We start from the raw sequence: 15,276 nt of genomic DNA, 5'->3' as shown, positions 1-15,276 counted from the left end.
GAGTAGTCGTAGGTTGGAAAAGCAAAAAAAACTTGCAGCAGCTGCTTTGGATTTAAGCATGATGTCTGCTTTCGCTCAACAGTTCTTGACACACGTCGCTAAGTCAATTAGCAGAGGATGGTTTCGATCCATCGACCTCTGGGTTATGGGCCCAGCACGCTTCCGCTGCGCCACTCTGCTACATTTTGAAGAGATTTGGGCTTGCAAATCTTTGGTTTACTAATCAAGTCTTTACGGGTAAAGATAGTGCGAACGCACGATAACTTGACTGCATTTGCAGGAAGGAGGACAAGATTTGCAACTGCTTTTATAAGATAGAGGTAATGATCCATACTTTTAGCATATTAGGAGAGTTTTTGATTGCTCTTTCATAAGTCCAACAACAAATAAAGTTGCTAGTATTTTGGTATGGTGATGCACTGAACAACATGCTTTGGTTGAGTCAGTGAGCTCAGACTCATTTTACAGCTTTTCTTGATGGCTGAGGTCTCAAACACACAACCTCCTTACAGGTCAATTTTTTTTTCGGTATTCGTCTTGTTAACAGACAGCGAACCTTGTCAAATGGCAGTGGTGGGATTTGAACCCACGCCTCCTCAGAGACTGGAGCCTAAATCCAGCGCCTTAGACCACTCGGCCACACTACCTGAAAACATGCACTACTGGTGTTTGCAGTCACTCACTTAGTGAGCTACGCAGCACACACTTGTTCCACTGAGAACCAAGATTTCGAGATGTTCCAGTTACCTTGTTCCAACGTTTAGCCTTTTAGTCCAGAAACGTGATCAGATGACCAAAGCAGTTGAATTGAAAATAAGTAGTTGTAGGTCGGAGGTTGGAAAAGCAAAAAAACTTGCAGCGGCTGCTTTGGATTTAAGCACGACGTCTGCTTTTGCACAACAGTTCTTTTCCTTTGGACCCTTGCGGCAATGGTCGCTAAGTCAATTAGCAGAGGATGGTTTCGATCCATCGACCTCTGGGTTATGGGCCCAGCACGCTTCCGCTGCGCCACTCTGCTACATTTTGATGAGATTTGGGCTTGCAAATCTCATCAAAATGTAGCAGAGTCGGCGCCTTAGACCACTCTGCCACACTACCTGAAAACACGCCCTACTGGTGTTTGCAGTCACTCACTTAGTGAGCTACGCAGCACACACTTGTTCCACTGAGAACCAAGATTTCGAGATGTTCCAGTTACCTTGTTCCAACGTTTAGCCTTTTAGTCCAGAAACGTCATCAGATGACCAAAGCAGTTGAATTGAAAATAAGTAGTTGTAGGTCGTAGGTTGGAAAAGCAAAAAAAAACTTGCAGCAGCTGCTTTGGATTTAAGCATGATGTCTGCTTTTGCACAACAGTTCCTTTTCTTTTGGACCCTTGCGGCAATGGTCGCTAAGTCAATTAGCAGAGGATGGTTTCGATCCATCGACCTCTGGGTTATGGGCCCAGCACGCTTCCGCTGCGCCACTCTGCTACATTTTGATGAGATTTGGGCTTGCAAATCTTTGGTTTACTAATCAAGTCTTTACGGGTAAAGATAGTGCGAACGCACGATAACTTGACTGCATTTGCAGGAAGGAGGACAAGATTTGCAACTGCTTTTATAAGATAGAGGTAATGATCCATACTTTTAGCATATTAGGAGAGTTTTTGATTGCTCTTTCATAAGTCCAACAACAAATAAAGTTGCTAGTATTTTGGTATGGTGATGCACTGAACAACATGCTTTGGTTGAGTCAGTGAGCTCAGACTCATTTTACAGCTTTTCTTGATGGCTGAGGTCTCAAACACACAACCTCCTTACAGGTCAACTTTTTTTCGGTATTCGTCTTGTTAACAGACAGCGAACCTTGTCAAATGGCAGTGGTGGGATTTGAACCCACGCCTCCTGAGAGACTGGAGCCTTAATCCAGCGCCTTAGACCACTCGGCCACACTACCTGAAAACACGCCCTACTGGTGTTTGCAGTCAGTCACTTAGTGAGCTACGCAGCACACACTTGTTCCACTGAGAACCAAGATTTCGAGATGTTCCAGTTACCTTGTTCCAACGTTTAGCCTTTTAGTCCAGAAACGTGATCAGATGACCAAAGCAGTTGAATTGAAAATAAGTAGTTGTAGGTCGGAGGTTGGAAAAGCAAAAAAACTTGCAGCGGCTGCTTTGGATTTAAGCACGACGTCTGCTTTTGCACAACAGTTCTTGTCCTTTGGACCCTTGCGGCAATGGTCGCTAAGTCAATTAGCAGAGGATGGTTTCGATCCATCGACCTCTGGGTTATGGGCCCAGCACGCTTCCGCTGCGCCACTCTGCTACATTTTGAAGAGATTTGGGCTTGCAAATCTTTGGTTTACTAATCAAGTCTTTACGGGTAAAGATAGTGCGAACGCACGATAACTTGACTGCATTTGCAGGAAGGAGGACAAGATTTGCAACTGCTTTTATAAGATAGAGGTAATGATCCATACTTTTAGCATATTAGGAGAGTTTTTGATTGCTCTTTCATAAGTCCAACAACAAATAAAGTTGCTAGTATTTTGGTATGGTGATGCACTGAACAACATGCTTTGGTTGAGTCAGTGAGCTCAGACTCATTTTACAGCTTTTCTTGATGGCTGAGGTCTCAAACACACAACCTCCTTACTGGTCAATTTTTTTTTTCGGTATTCGTCTTGTTAACAGACAGCGAACCTTGTCAAATGGCAGTGGTGGGATTTGAACCCACGCCTCCTCAGAGACTGGAGCCTAAATCCAGCGCCTTAGACCACTCGGCCACACTACCTGAAAACATGCCCTACTGGTGTTTGCAGTCACTCACTTAGTGAGCTACGCAGCACACACTTGTTCCACTGAGAACCAAGATTTCGAGATGTTCCAGTTACCTTGTTCCAACGTTTAGCCTTTTAGTCCAGAAACGTGATCAGATGACCAAAGCAGTTGAATTGAAAATAAGTAGTTGTAGGTCGGAGGTTGGAAAAGCAAAAAAACTTGCAGCGGCTGCTTTGGATTTAAGCACGACGTCTGCTTTTGCACAACAGTTCTTTTCCTTTGGACCCTTGCGGCAATGGTCGCTAAGTCAATTAGCAGAGGATGGTTTCGATCCATCGACCTCTGGGTTATGGGCCCAGCACGCTTCCGCTGCGCCACTCTGCTACATTTTGATGAGATTTGGGCTTGCAAATCTCATCAAAATGTAGCAGAGTGGCGCCTTAGACCACTCTGCCACACTACCTGAAAACACGCCCTACTGGTGTTTGCAGTCACTCACTTAGTGAGCTACGCAGCACACACTTGTTCCACTGAGAACCAAGATTTCGAGATGTTCCAGTTACCTTGTTCCAACGTTTAGCCTTTTAGTCCAGAAACGTCATAAGATGACCAAAGCAGTTGAATTGAAAATAATAGTTGTAGGTCGTAGGTTGGAAAAGCAAAAAAAACTTGCAGCAGCTGCTTTGGATTTAAGCATGATGTCTGCTTTTGCTCAACAGTTCTTTTCTTTGACACAGGTCGCTAAGTCAATTAGCAGAGGATGGTTTCGATCCATCGACCTCTGGGTTATGGGCCCAGCACGCTTCCGCTGCGCCACTCTGCTACATTTTGATGAGATTTGGGCTTGCAAATCTTTGGTTTACTAATCAAGTCTTTACGGGTAAAGATAGTGCGAACGCACGATAACTTGACTGCATTTGCAGGAAGGAGGACAAGATTTGCAACTGCTTTTATAAGATAGAGGTAATGATCCATACTTTTAGCATATTAGGAGAGTTTTTGATTGCTCTTTCATAAGTCCAACAACAAATAAAGTTGCTAGTATTTTGGTATGGTGATGCACTGAACAACATGCTTTGGTTGAGTCAGTGAGCTCAGACTCATTTTACAGCTTTTCTTGATGGCTGAGGTCTCAAACACACAACCTCCTTACAGGTCAATTTTTTTTTCGGTATTCGTCTTGTTAACAGACAGCGAACCTTGTCAAATGGCAGTGGTGGGATTTGAACCCACGCCTCCTGAGAGACTGGAGCCTTAATCCAGCGCCTTAGACCACTCGGCCACACTACCTGAAAACACGCCCTACTGGTGTTTGCAGTCACTCACTTAGTGAGCTACGCAGCACACACTTGTTCCACTGAGAACCAAGATTTCGAGATGTTCCAGTTACCTTGTTCCAACGTTTAGCCTTTTAGTCCAGAAACGTGATCAGATGACCAAAGCAGTTGAATTGAAAATAAGTAGTTGTAGGTCGGAGGTTGGAAAAGCAAAAAAACTTGCAGCGGCTGCTTTGGATTTAAGCACGACGTCTGCTTTTGCACAACAGTTCTTTTCCTTTGGACCCTTGCGGCAATGGTCGCTAAGTCAATTAGCAGAGGATGGTTTCGATCCATCGACCTCTGGGTTATGGGCCCAGCACGCTTCCGCTGCGCCACTCTGCTACATTTTGATGAGATTTGGGCTTGCAAATCTTTGGTTTACTAATCAAGTCTTTACGGGTAAAGATAGTGGGAACGCACGATAACTTGACTGCATTTGCAGGAAGGAGGACAAGATTTGCAACTGCTTTTATAAGATAGAGGTAATGATCCATACTTTTAGCATATTAGGAGAGTTTTTGATTGCTCTTTCATAAGTCCAACAACAAATAAAGTTGCTAGTATTTTGGTATGGTGATGCACTGAACAACATGCTTTGGTTGAGTCAGTGAGCTCAGACTCATTTTACAGCTTTTCTTGATGGCTGAGGTCTCAAACACACAACCTCCTTACTGGTCAATTTTTTTTTCGGTATTCGTCTTGTTAACAGACAGCGAACCTTGTCAAATGGCAGTGGTGGGATTTGAACCCACGCCTCCTCAGAGACTGGAGCCTAAATCCAGCGCCTTAGACCACTCGGCCACACTACCTGAAAACACGCCCTACTGGTGTTTGCAGTCACTCACTTAGTGAGCTACGCAGCACACACTTGTTCCACTGAGAACCAAGATTTCGAGATGTTCCAGTTACCTTGTTCCAACGTTTAGCCTTTTAGTCCAGAAACGTGATCAGATGACCAAAGCAGTTGAATTGAAAATAAGTAGTTGTAGGTCGGAGGTTGGAAAAGCAAAAAAACTTGCAGCGGCTGCTTTGGATTTAAGCACGACGTCTGCTTTTGCACAACAGTTCTTGTCCTTTGGACCCTTGCGGCAATGGTCGCTAAGTCAATTAGCAGAGGATGGTTTCGATCCATCGACCTCTGGGTTATGGGCCCAGCACGCTTCCGCTGCGCCACTCTGCTACATTTTGAAGAGATTTGGGCTTGCAAATCTTTGGTTTACTAATCAAGTCTTTACGGGTAAAGATAGTGCGAACGCACGATAACTTGACTGCATTTGCAGGAAGGAGGACAAGATTTGCAACTGCTTTTATAAGATAGAGGTAATGATCCATACTTTTAGCATATTAGGAGAGTTTTTGATTGCTCTTTCATAAGTCCAACAACAAATAAAGTTGCTAGTATTTTGGTATGGTGATGCACTGAAAAACATGCTTTGGTTGAGTCAGTGAGCTCAGACTCATTTTACAGCTTTTCTTGATGGCTGAGGTCTCAAACACACAACCTCCTTACAGGTCAATTTTTTTTTTCGGTATTCGTCTTGTTAACAGACAGCGAACCTTGTCAAATGGCAGTGGTGGGATTTGAACCCACGCCTCCTCAGAGACTGGAGCCTAAATCCAGCGCCTTAGACCACTCGGCCACACTACCTGAAAACATGCACTACTGGTGTTTGCAGTCACTCACTTAGTGAGCTACGCAGCACACACTTGTTCCACTGAGAACCAAGATTTCGAGATGTTCCAGTTACCTTGTTCCAACGTTTAGCCTTTTAGTCCAGAAACGTGATCAGATGACCAAAGCAGTTGAATTGAAAATAAGTAGTTGTAGGTCGGAGGTTGGAAAAGCAAAAAAACTTGCAGCGGCTGCTTTGGATTTAAGCACGACGTCTGCTTTTGCACAACAGTTCTTGTCCTTTGGACCCTTGCGGCAATGGTCGCTAAGTCAATTAGCAGAGGATGGTTTCGATCCATCGACCTCTGGGTTATGGGCCCAGCACGCTTCCGCTGCGCCACTCTGCTACATTTTGAAGAGATTTGGGCTTGCAAATCTTTGGTTTACTAATCAAGTCTTTACGGGTAAAGATAGTGGGAACGCACGATAACTTGACTGCATTTGCAGGAAGGAGGACAAGATTTGCAACTGCTTTTATAAGATAGAGGTAATGATCCATACTTTTAGCATATTAGGAGAGTTTTTGATTGCTCTTTCATAAGTCCAACAACAAATAAAGTTGCTAGTATTTTGGTATGGTGATGCACTGAACAACATGCTTTGGTTGAGTCAGTGAGCTCAGACTCATTTTACAGCTTTTCTTGATGGCTGAGGTCTCAAACACACAACCTCCTTACAGGTCAATTTTTTTTTTCGGTATTCGTCTTGTTAACAGACAGCGAACCTTGTCAAATGGCAGTGGTGGGATTTGAACCCACGCCTCCTGAGAGACTGGAGCCTAAATCCAGCGCCTTAGACCACTCGGCCACACTACCTGAAAACACGCCCTACTGGTGTTTGCAGTCACTCACTTAGTGAGCTACGCAGCACACACTTGTTCCACTGAGAACCAAGATTTCGAGATGTTCCAGTTACCTTGTTCCAACGTTTAGCCTTTTAGTCCAGAAACGTGATCAGATGACCAAAGCAGTTGAATTGAAAATAATAGTTGTAGTCGTAGGTTGGAAAAGCAAAAAAACTTGCAGCAGCTGCTTTGGATTTAAGCACGATGTCTGCTTTTGCTCAACAGTTCTTGTCCTTTAGACCCTTGCGGCAATGGTCGCTAAGTCAATTAGCAGAGGATGGTTTCGATCCATCGACCTCTGGGTTATGGGCCCAGCACGCTTCCGCTGCGCCACTCTGCTACATTTTGATGAGATTTGGGCTTGCAAATCTCATCGAAACGTTAAGATGGCCCCTAGCCACTCTGCCACACTACCTGAAAACACGCCCTACTGGTGTTTGCAGTCACTCACTTAGTGAGCTACGCAGCACACACTTGTTCCACTGAGAACCAAGATTTCGAGATGTTCCAGTTACCTTGTTCCAACGTTTAGCCTTTTAGTCCAGAAACGTCATAAGATGACCAAAGCAGTTGAATTGAAAATAAGTAGTTGTAGGTCGGAGGTTGGAAAAGCAAAAAAACTTGCAGCGGCTGCTTTGGATTTAAGCACGACGTCTGCTTTTGCACAACAGTTCTTTTCCTTTGGACCCTTGCGGCAATGGTCGCTAAGTCAATTAGCAGAGGATGGTTTCGATCCATCGACCTCTGGGTTATGGGCCCAGCACGCTTCCGCTGCGCCACTCTGCTACATTTTGATGAGATTTGGGCTTGCAAATCTCATCAAAATGTAGCAGAGTGGCGCCTTAGACCACTCTGCCACACTACCTGAAAACACGCCCTACTGGTGTTTGCAGTCACTCACTTAGTGAGCTACGCAGCACACACTTGTTCCACTGAGAACCAAGATTTCGAGATGTTCCAGTTACCTTGTTCCAACGTTTAGCCTTTTAGTCCAGAAACGTCATAAGATGACCAAAGCAGTTGAATTGAAAATAAAGAGTAGTCGTAGGTTGGAAAAGCAAAAAAAACTTGCAGCAGCTGCTTTGGATTTAAGCATGATGTCTGCTTTCGCTCAACAGTTCTTGACACACGTCGCTAAGTCAATTAGCAGAGGATGGTTTCGATCCATCGACCTCTGGGTTATGGGCCCAGCACGCTTCCGCTGCGCCACTCTGCTACATTTTGAAGAGATTTGGGCTTGCAAATCTTTGGTTTACTAATCAAGTCTTTACGGGTAAAGATAGTGGGAACGCACGATAACTTGACTGCATTTGCAGGAAGGAGGACAAGATTTGCAACTGCTTTTATAAGATAGAGGTAATGATCCATACTTTTAGCATATTAGGAGAGTTTTTGATTGCTCTTTCATAAGTCCAACAACAAATAAAGTTGCTAGTATTTTGGTATGGTGATGCACTGAACAACATGCTTTGGTTGAGTCAGTGAGCTCAGACTCATTTTACAGCTTTTCTTGATGGCTGAGGTCTCAAACACACAACCTCCTTACAGGTCAACTTTTTTTCAGGATTCGTCTTGTTAACAGACAGCGAACCTTGTCAAATGGCAGTGGTGGGATTTGAACCCACGCCTCCTGAGAGACTGGAGCCTTAATCCAGCGCCTTAGACCACTCGGCCACACTACCTGAAAACACGCCCTACTGGTGTTTGCAGTCACTCACTTAGTGAGCTACGCAGCACACACTTGTTCCACTGAGAACCAAGATTTCGAGATGTTCCAGTTACCTTGTTCCAACGTTTAGCCTTTTAGTCCAGAAACGTGATCAGATGACCAAAGCAGTTGAATTGAAAATAAGTAGTTGTAGGTCGGAGGTTGGAAAAGCAAAAAAACTTGCAGCGGCTGCTTTGGATTTAAGCACGACGTCTGCTTTTGCACAACAGTTCTTGTCCTTTGGACCCTTGCGGCAATGGTCGCTAAGTCAATTAGCAGAGGATGGTTTCGATCCATCGACCTCTGGGTTATGGGCCCAGCACGCTTCCGCTGCGCCACTCTGCTACATTTTGAAGAGATTTGGGCTTGCAAATCTTTGGTTTACTAATCAAGTCTTTACGGGTAAAGATAGTGCGAACGCACGATAACTTGACTGCATTTGCAGGAAGGAGGACAAGATTTGCAACTGCTTTTATAAGATAGAGGTAATGATCCATACTTTTAGCATATTAGGAGAGTTTTTGATTGCTCTTTCATAAGTCCAACAACAAATAAAGTTGCTAGTATTTTGGTATGGTGATGCACTGAAAAACATGCTTTGGTTGAGTCAGTGAGCTCAGACTCATTTTACAGCTTTTCTTGATGGCTGAGGTCTCAAACACACAACCTCCTTACAGGTCAATTTTTTTTTCGGTATTCGTCTTGTTAACAGACAGCGAACCTTGTCAAATGGCAGTGGTGGGATTTGAACCCACGCCTCCTCAGAGACTGGAGCCTAAATCCAGCGCCTTAGACCACTCGGCCACACTACCTGAAAACACGCCCTACTGGTGTTTGCAGTCACTCACTTAGTGAGCTACGCAGCACACACTTGTTCCACTGAGAACCAAGATTTCGAGATGTTCCAGTTACCTTGTTCCAACGTTTAGCCTTTTAGTCCAGAAACGTGATCAGATGACCAAAGCAGTTGAATTGAAAATAAGTAGTTGTAGGTCGGAGGTTGGAAAAGCAAAAAAAACTTGCAGCGGCTGCTTTGGATTTAAGCACGACGTCTGCTTTTGCACAACAGTTCTTTTCCTTTGGACCCTTGCGGCAATGGTCGCTAAGTCAATTAGCAGAGGATGGTTTCGATCCATCGACCTCTGGGTTATGGGCCCAGCACGCTTCCGCTGCGCCACTCTGCTACATTTTGAAGAGATTTGGGCTTGCAAATCTTTGGTTTACTAATCAAGTCTTTACGGGTAAAGATAGTGCGAACGCACGATAACTTGACTGCATTTGCAGGAAGGAGGACAAGATTTGCAACTGCTTTTATAAGATAGAGGTAATGATCCATACTTTTAGCATATTAGGAGAGTTTTTCATTGCTCTTTCATAAGTCCAACAACAAATAAAGTTGCTAGTATTTTGGTATGGTGATGCACTGAACAACATGCTTTGGTTGAGTCAGTGAGCTCAGACTCATTTTACAGCTTTTCTTGATGGCTGAGGTCTCAAACACACAACCTCCTTACAGGTCAATTTTTTTTTCGGTATTCGTCTTGTTAACAGACAGCGAACCTTGTCAAATGGCAGTGGTGGGATTTGAACCGACGCCTCCTGAGAGACTGGAGCCTAAATCCAGCGCCTTAGACCACTCGGCCACACTACCTGAAAACATGCACTACTGGTGTTTGCAGTCAGTCACTTAGTGAGCTATGCAGCACACACTTGTTCCACTGAGAACCAAGATTTCGAGATGTTCCAGTTACCTTGTTCCAACGTTTAGCCTTTTAGTCCAGAAACGTGATCAGATGACCAAAGCAGTTGAATTGAAAATAAGTAGTTGTAGGTCGGAGGTTGGAAAAGCAAAAAAACTTGCAGCGGCTGCTTTGGATTTAAGCACGACGTCTGCTTTTGCACAACAGTTCTTGTCCTTTGGACCCTTGCGGCAATGGTCGCTAAGTCAATTAGCAGAGGATGGTTTCGATCCATCGACCTCTGGGTTATGGGCCCAGCACGCTTCCGCTGCGCCACTCTGCTACATTTTGAAGAGATTTGGGCTTGCAAATCTTTGGTTTACTAATCAAGTCTTTACGGGTAAAGATAGTGCGAACGCACGATAACTTGACTGCATTTGCAGGAAGGAGGACAAGATTTGCAACTGCTTTTATAAGATAGAGGTAATGATCCATACTTTTAGCATATTAGGAGAGTTTTTGATTGCTCTTTCATAAGTCCAACAACAAATAAAGTTGCTAGTATTTTGGTATGGTGATGCACTGAACAACATGCTTTGGTTGAGTCAGTGAGCTCAGACTCATTTTACAGCTTTTCTTGATGGCTGAGGTCTCAAACACACAACCTCCTTACAGGTCAATTTTTTTTTCGGTATTCGTCTTGTTAACAGACAGCGAACCTTGTCAAATGGCAGTGGTGGGATTTGAACCCACGCCTCCTGAGAGACTGGAGCCTTAATCCAGCGCCTTAGACCACTCGGCCACACTACCTGAAAACACGCCCTACTGGTGTTTGCAGTCACTCACTTAGTGAGCTACGCAGCACACACTTGTTCCACTGAGAACCAAGATTTCGAGATGTTCCAGTTACCTTGTTCCAACGTTTAGCCTTTTAGTCCAGAAACGTGATCAGATGACCAAAGCAGTTGAATTGAAAATAAGTAGTTGTAGGTCGGAGGTTGGAAAAGCAAAAAAACTTGCAGCGGCTGCTTTGGATTTAAGCACGACGTCTGCTTTTGCACAACAGTTCTTGTCCTTTGGACCCTTGCGGCAATGGTCGCTAAGTCAATTAGCAGAGGATGGTTTCGATCCATCGACCTCTGGGTTATGGGCCCAGCACGCTTCCGCTGCGCCACTCTGCTACATTTTGAAGAGATTTGGGCTTGCAAATCTTTGGTTTACTAATCAAGTCTTTACGGGTAAAGATAGTGCGAACGCACGATAACTTGACTGCATTTGCAGGAAGGAGGACAAGATTTGCAACTGCTTTTATAAGATAGAGGTAATGATCCATACTTTTAGCATATTAGGAGAGTTTTTGATTGCTCTTTCATAAGTCCAACAACAAATAAAGTTGCTAGTATTTTGGTATGGTGATGCACTGAAAAACATGCTTTGGTTGAGTCAGTGAGCTCAGACTCATTTTACAGCTTTTCTTGATGGCTGAGGTCTCAAACACACAACCTCCTTACAGGTCAATTTTTTTTTCGGTATTCGTCTTGTTAACAGACAGCGAACCTTGTCAAATGGCAGTGGTGGGATTTGAACCCACGCCTCCTGAGAGACTGGAGCCTAAATCCAGCGCCTTAGACCACTCGGCCACACTACCTGAAAACACGCCCTACTGGTGTTTGCAGTCACTCACTTAGTGAGCTACGCAGCACACACTTGTTCCACTGAGAACCAAGATTTCGAGATGTTCCAGTTACCTTGTTCCAACGTTTAGCCTTTTAGTCCAGAAACGTGATCAGATGACCAAAGCAGTTGAATTGAAAATAAAGAGTAGTCGTAGGTTGGAAAAGCAAAAAAAACTTGCAGCAGCTGCTTTGGATTTAAGCACGATGTCTGCTTTTGCTCAACAGTTCTTGTCCTTTAGACCCTTGCGGCAATGGTCGCTAAGTCAATTAGCAGAGGATGGTTTCGATCCATCGACCTCTGGGTTATGGGCCCAGCACGCTTCCGCTGCGCCACTCTGCTACATTTTGAAGAGATTTGGGCTTGCAAATCTTTGGTTTACTAATCAAGTCTTTACGGGTAAAGATAGTGCGAACGCACGATAACTTGACTGCATTTGCAGGAAGGAGGACAAGATTTGCAACTGCTTTTATAAGACAGAGGTAATGATCCATACTTTTAGCATATTAGGAGAGTTTTTGATTGCTCTTTCATAAGTCCAACAACAAATAAAGTTGCTAGTATTTTGGTATGGTGATGCACTGAAAAACATGCTTTGGTTGAGTCAGTGAGCTCAGACTCATTTTACAGCTTTTCTTGATGGCTGAGGTCTCAAACACACAACCTCCTTACAGGTCAATTTTTTTTTCGGTATTCGTCTTGTTAACAGACAGCGAACCTTGTCAAATGGCAGTGGTGGGATTTGAACCCACGCCTCCTGAGAGACTGGAGCCTTAATCCAGCGCCTTAGACCACTCGGCCACACTACCTGAAAACACGCCCTACTGGTGTTTGCAGTCACTCACTTAGTGAGCTACGCAGCACACACTTGTTCCACTGAGAACCAAGATTTCGAGATGTTCCAGTTACCTTGTTCCAACGTTTAGCCTTTTAGTCCAGAAACGTGATCAGATGACCAAAGCAGTTGAATTGAAAATAAAGAGTAGTCGTAGGTTGGAAAAGCAAAAAAAACTTGCAGCAGCTGCTTTGGATTTAAGCACGATGTCTGCTTTTGCTCAACAGTTCTTGTCCTTTAGACCCTTGCGGCAATGGTCGCTAAGTCAATTAGCAGAGGATGGTTTCGATCCATCGACCTCTGGGTTATGGGCCCAGCACGCTTCCGCTGCGCCACTCTGCTACATTTTGAAGAGATTTGGGCTTGCAAATCTTTGGTTTACTAATCAAGTCTTTACGGGTAAAGATAGTGCGAACGCACGATAACTTGACTGCATTTGCAGGAAGGAGGACAAGATTTGCAACTGCTTTTATAAGATAGAGGTAATGATCCATACTTTTAGCATATTAGGAGAGTTTTTGATTGCTCTTTCATAAGTCCAACAACAAATAAAGTTGCTAGTATTTTGGTATGGTGATGCACTGAAAAACATGCTTTGGTTGAGTCAGTGAGCTCAGACTCATTTTACAGCTTTTCTTGATGGCTGAGGTCTCAAACACACAACCTCCTTACAGGTCAATTTTTTTTTCGGTATTCGTCTTGTTAACAGACAGCGAACCTTGTCAAATGGCAGTGGTGGGATTTGAACCCACGCCTCCTGAGAGACTGGAGCCTAAATCCAGCGCCTTAGACCACTCGGCCACACTACCTGAAAACATGCACTACTGGTGTTTGCAGTCACTCACTTAGTGAGCTACGCAGCACACACTTGTTCCACTGAGAACCAAGATTTCGAGATGTTCCAGTTACCTTGTTCCAACGTTTAGCCTTTTAGTCCAGAAACGTGATCAGATGACCAAAGCAGTTGAATTGAAAATAAGTAGTTGTAGGTCGGAGGTTGGAAAAGCAAAAAAAACTTGCAGCAGCTGCTTTGGATTTAAGCACGACGTCTGCTTTTGCACAACAGTTCTTGTCCTTTGGACCCTTGCGGCAATGGTCGCTAAGTCAATTAGCAGAGGATGGTTTCGATCCATCGACCTCTGGGTTATGGGCCCAGCACGCTTCCGCTGCGCCACTCTGCTACATTTTGAAGAGATTTGGGCTTGCAAATCTTTGGTTTACTAATCAAGTCTTTACGGGTAAAGATAGTGCGAACGCACGATAACTTGACTGCATTTGCAGGAAGGAGGACAAGATTTGCAACTGCTTTTATAAGATAGAGGTAATGATCCATACTTTTAGCATATTAGGAGAGTTTTTGATTGCTCTTTCATAAGTCCAACAACAAATAAAGTTGCTAGTATTTTGGTATGGTGATGCACTGAAAAACATGCTTTGGTTGAGTCAGTGAGCTCAGACTCATTTTACAGCTTTTCTTGATGGCTGTGGTCTCAAACACACAACCTCCTTACAGGTCAATTTTTTTTTCGGTATTCGTCTTGTTAACAGACAGCGAACCTTGTCAAATGGCAGTGGTGGGATTTGAACCCACGCCTCCTGAGAGACTGGAGCCTAAATCCAGCGCCTTAGACCACTCGGCCACACTACCTGAAAACATGCACTACTAGTGTTTGCAGTCACTCACTTAGTGAGCTACGCAGCACACACTTGTTCCACTGAGAACCAAGATTTCGAGATGTTCCAGTTACCTTGTTCCAACGTTTAGCCTTTTAGTCCAGAAACGTGATCAGATGACCAAAGCAGTTGAATTGAAAATAAGTAGTTGTAGGTCGGAGGTTGGAAAAGCAAAAAAAACTTGCAGCAGCTGCTTTGGATTTAAGCACGATCGTCTGCTTTTGCACAACAGTTCTTGTCCTTTAGACCCTTGCGGCAATGGTCGCTAAGTCAATTAGCAGAGGATGGTTTCGATCCATCGACCTCTGGGTTATGGGCCCAGCACGCTTCCGCTGCGCCACTCTGCTACATTTTGAAGAGATTTGGGCTTGCAAATCTTTGGTTTACTAATCAAGTCTTTACGGGTAAAGATAGTGCGAACGCACGATAACTTGACTGCATTTGCAGGAAGGAGGACAAGATTTGCAACTGCTTTTATAAGATAGAGGTAATGATCCATACTTTTAGCATATTAGGAGAGTTTTTGATTGCTCTTTCATAAGTCCAACAACAAATAAAGTTGCTAGTATTTTGGTATGGTGATGCACTGAAAAACATGCTTTGGTTGAGTCAGTGAGCTCAGACTCATTTTACAGCTTTTCTTGATGGCTGAGGTCTCAAACACACAACCTCCTTACAGGTCAATTTTTTTTTCGGTATTCGTCTTGTTAACAGACAGCGAACCTTGTCAAATGGCAGTGGTGGGATTTGAACCCACGCCTCCTGAGAGACTGGAGCCTAAATCCAGCGCCTTAGACCACTCGGCCACACTACCTGAAAACACGCCCTACTGGTGTTTGCAGTCACTCACTTAGTGAGCTACGCAGCACACACTTGTTCCACTGAGAACCAAGATTTCGAGATGTTCCAGTTACCTTGTTCCAACGTTTAGCCTTTTAGTCCAGAAACGTGATCAGATGACCAAAGCAGTTGAATTGAAAATAAAGAGTAGTCGTAGGTTGGAAAAGCAAAAAAACTTGCAGCAGCTGCTTTGGATTTAAGCACGATGTCTGCTTTTGCTCAACAGTTCTTGTCCTTTAGACCCTTGCGGCAATGGTCGCTAAGTCA

General features: G+C 44.2%; 16 non-coding genes across 16 annotated transcripts; all 16 read right to left on the bottom strand.

Moving 5' to 3' along the window:
* Window positions 1-565: 565 nt before the first annotated feature.
* Window positions 566-647, bottom strand: trnal-uag (transfer RNA leucine (anticodon UAG)). Its single transcript has one exon. It is a non-coding gene; the product is annotated as a tRNA-Leu (tRNA).
* A 1,209-nt stretch (window positions 648-1,856) lies between these two features.
* trnal-aag (transfer RNA leucine (anticodon AAG)) lies at window positions 1,857-1,938 on the bottom strand. Its single transcript has one exon. It is a non-coding gene; the product is annotated as a tRNA-Leu (tRNA).
* Window positions 1,939-2,695: 757 nt separating this feature from the next.
* On the bottom strand, window positions 2,696-2,777 carry trnal-uag (transfer RNA leucine (anticodon UAG)). The gene has a single exon. It is a non-coding gene; the product is annotated as a tRNA-Leu (tRNA).
* Window positions 2,778-3,972: 1,195 nt separating this feature from the next.
* Window positions 3,973-4,054, bottom strand: trnal-aag (transfer RNA leucine (anticodon AAG)). The gene has a single exon. It is a non-coding gene; the product is annotated as a tRNA-Leu (tRNA).
* Window positions 4,055-4,810: 756 nt separating this feature from the next.
* On the bottom strand, window positions 4,811-4,892 carry trnal-uag (transfer RNA leucine (anticodon UAG)). Its single transcript has one exon. It is a non-coding gene; the product is annotated as a tRNA-Leu (tRNA).
* A 757-nt stretch (window positions 4,893-5,649) lies between these two features.
* trnal-uag (transfer RNA leucine (anticodon UAG)) lies at window positions 5,650-5,731 on the bottom strand. The gene has a single exon. It is a non-coding gene; the product is annotated as a tRNA-Leu (tRNA).
* Window positions 5,732-6,488: 757 nt separating this feature from the next.
* Window positions 6,489-6,570, bottom strand: trnal-uag (transfer RNA leucine (anticodon UAG)). The gene has a single exon. It is a non-coding gene; the product is annotated as a tRNA-Leu (tRNA).
* Window positions 6,571-8,199: 1,629 nt separating this feature from the next.
* trnal-aag (transfer RNA leucine (anticodon AAG)) lies at window positions 8,200-8,281 on the bottom strand. The gene has a single exon. It is a non-coding gene; the product is annotated as a tRNA-Leu (tRNA).
* Window positions 8,282-9,037: 756 nt separating this feature from the next.
* On the bottom strand, window positions 9,038-9,119 carry trnal-uag (transfer RNA leucine (anticodon UAG)). Its single transcript has one exon. It is a non-coding gene; the product is annotated as a tRNA-Leu (tRNA).
* A 757-nt stretch (window positions 9,120-9,876) lies between these two features.
* On the bottom strand, window positions 9,877-9,958 carry trnal-uag (transfer RNA leucine (anticodon UAG)). Its single transcript has one exon. It is a non-coding gene; the product is annotated as a tRNA-Leu (tRNA).
* Window positions 9,959-10,714: 756 nt separating this feature from the next.
* On the bottom strand, window positions 10,715-10,796 carry trnal-aag (transfer RNA leucine (anticodon AAG)). The gene has a single exon. It is a non-coding gene; the product is annotated as a tRNA-Leu (tRNA).
* Window positions 10,797-11,552: 756 nt separating this feature from the next.
* On the bottom strand, window positions 11,553-11,634 carry trnal-uag (transfer RNA leucine (anticodon UAG)). The gene has a single exon. It is a non-coding gene; the product is annotated as a tRNA-Leu (tRNA).
* Window positions 11,635-12,387: 753 nt separating this feature from the next.
* On the bottom strand, window positions 12,388-12,469 carry trnal-aag (transfer RNA leucine (anticodon AAG)). Its single transcript has one exon. It is a non-coding gene; the product is annotated as a tRNA-Leu (tRNA).
* A 753-nt stretch (window positions 12,470-13,222) lies between these two features.
* Window positions 13,223-13,304, bottom strand: trnal-uag (transfer RNA leucine (anticodon UAG)). The gene has a single exon. It is a non-coding gene; the product is annotated as a tRNA-Leu (tRNA).
* A 757-nt stretch (window positions 13,305-14,061) lies between these two features.
* trnal-uag (transfer RNA leucine (anticodon UAG)) lies at window positions 14,062-14,143 on the bottom strand. Its single transcript has one exon. It is a non-coding gene; the product is annotated as a tRNA-Leu (tRNA).
* Window positions 14,144-14,901: 758 nt separating this feature from the next.
* trnal-uag (transfer RNA leucine (anticodon UAG)) lies at window positions 14,902-14,983 on the bottom strand. Its single transcript has one exon. It is a non-coding gene; the product is annotated as a tRNA-Leu (tRNA).
* Between the last annotated feature and the right edge of the window lie 293 nt (window positions 14,984-15,276).

This window comes from Dicentrarchus labrax, unplaced genomic scaffold (assembly GCF_905237075.1).
Source record: "Dicentrarchus labrax unplaced genomic scaffold, dlabrax2021, whole genome shotgun sequence".
Classification (NCBI taxonomy): domain Eukaryota; kingdom Metazoa; phylum Chordata; class Actinopteri; family Moronidae; genus Dicentrarchus; species Dicentrarchus labrax.
Note: the sequence above shows the minus strand (reverse complement) of the source record. Positions and strands in the feature narration are given on the sequence as shown.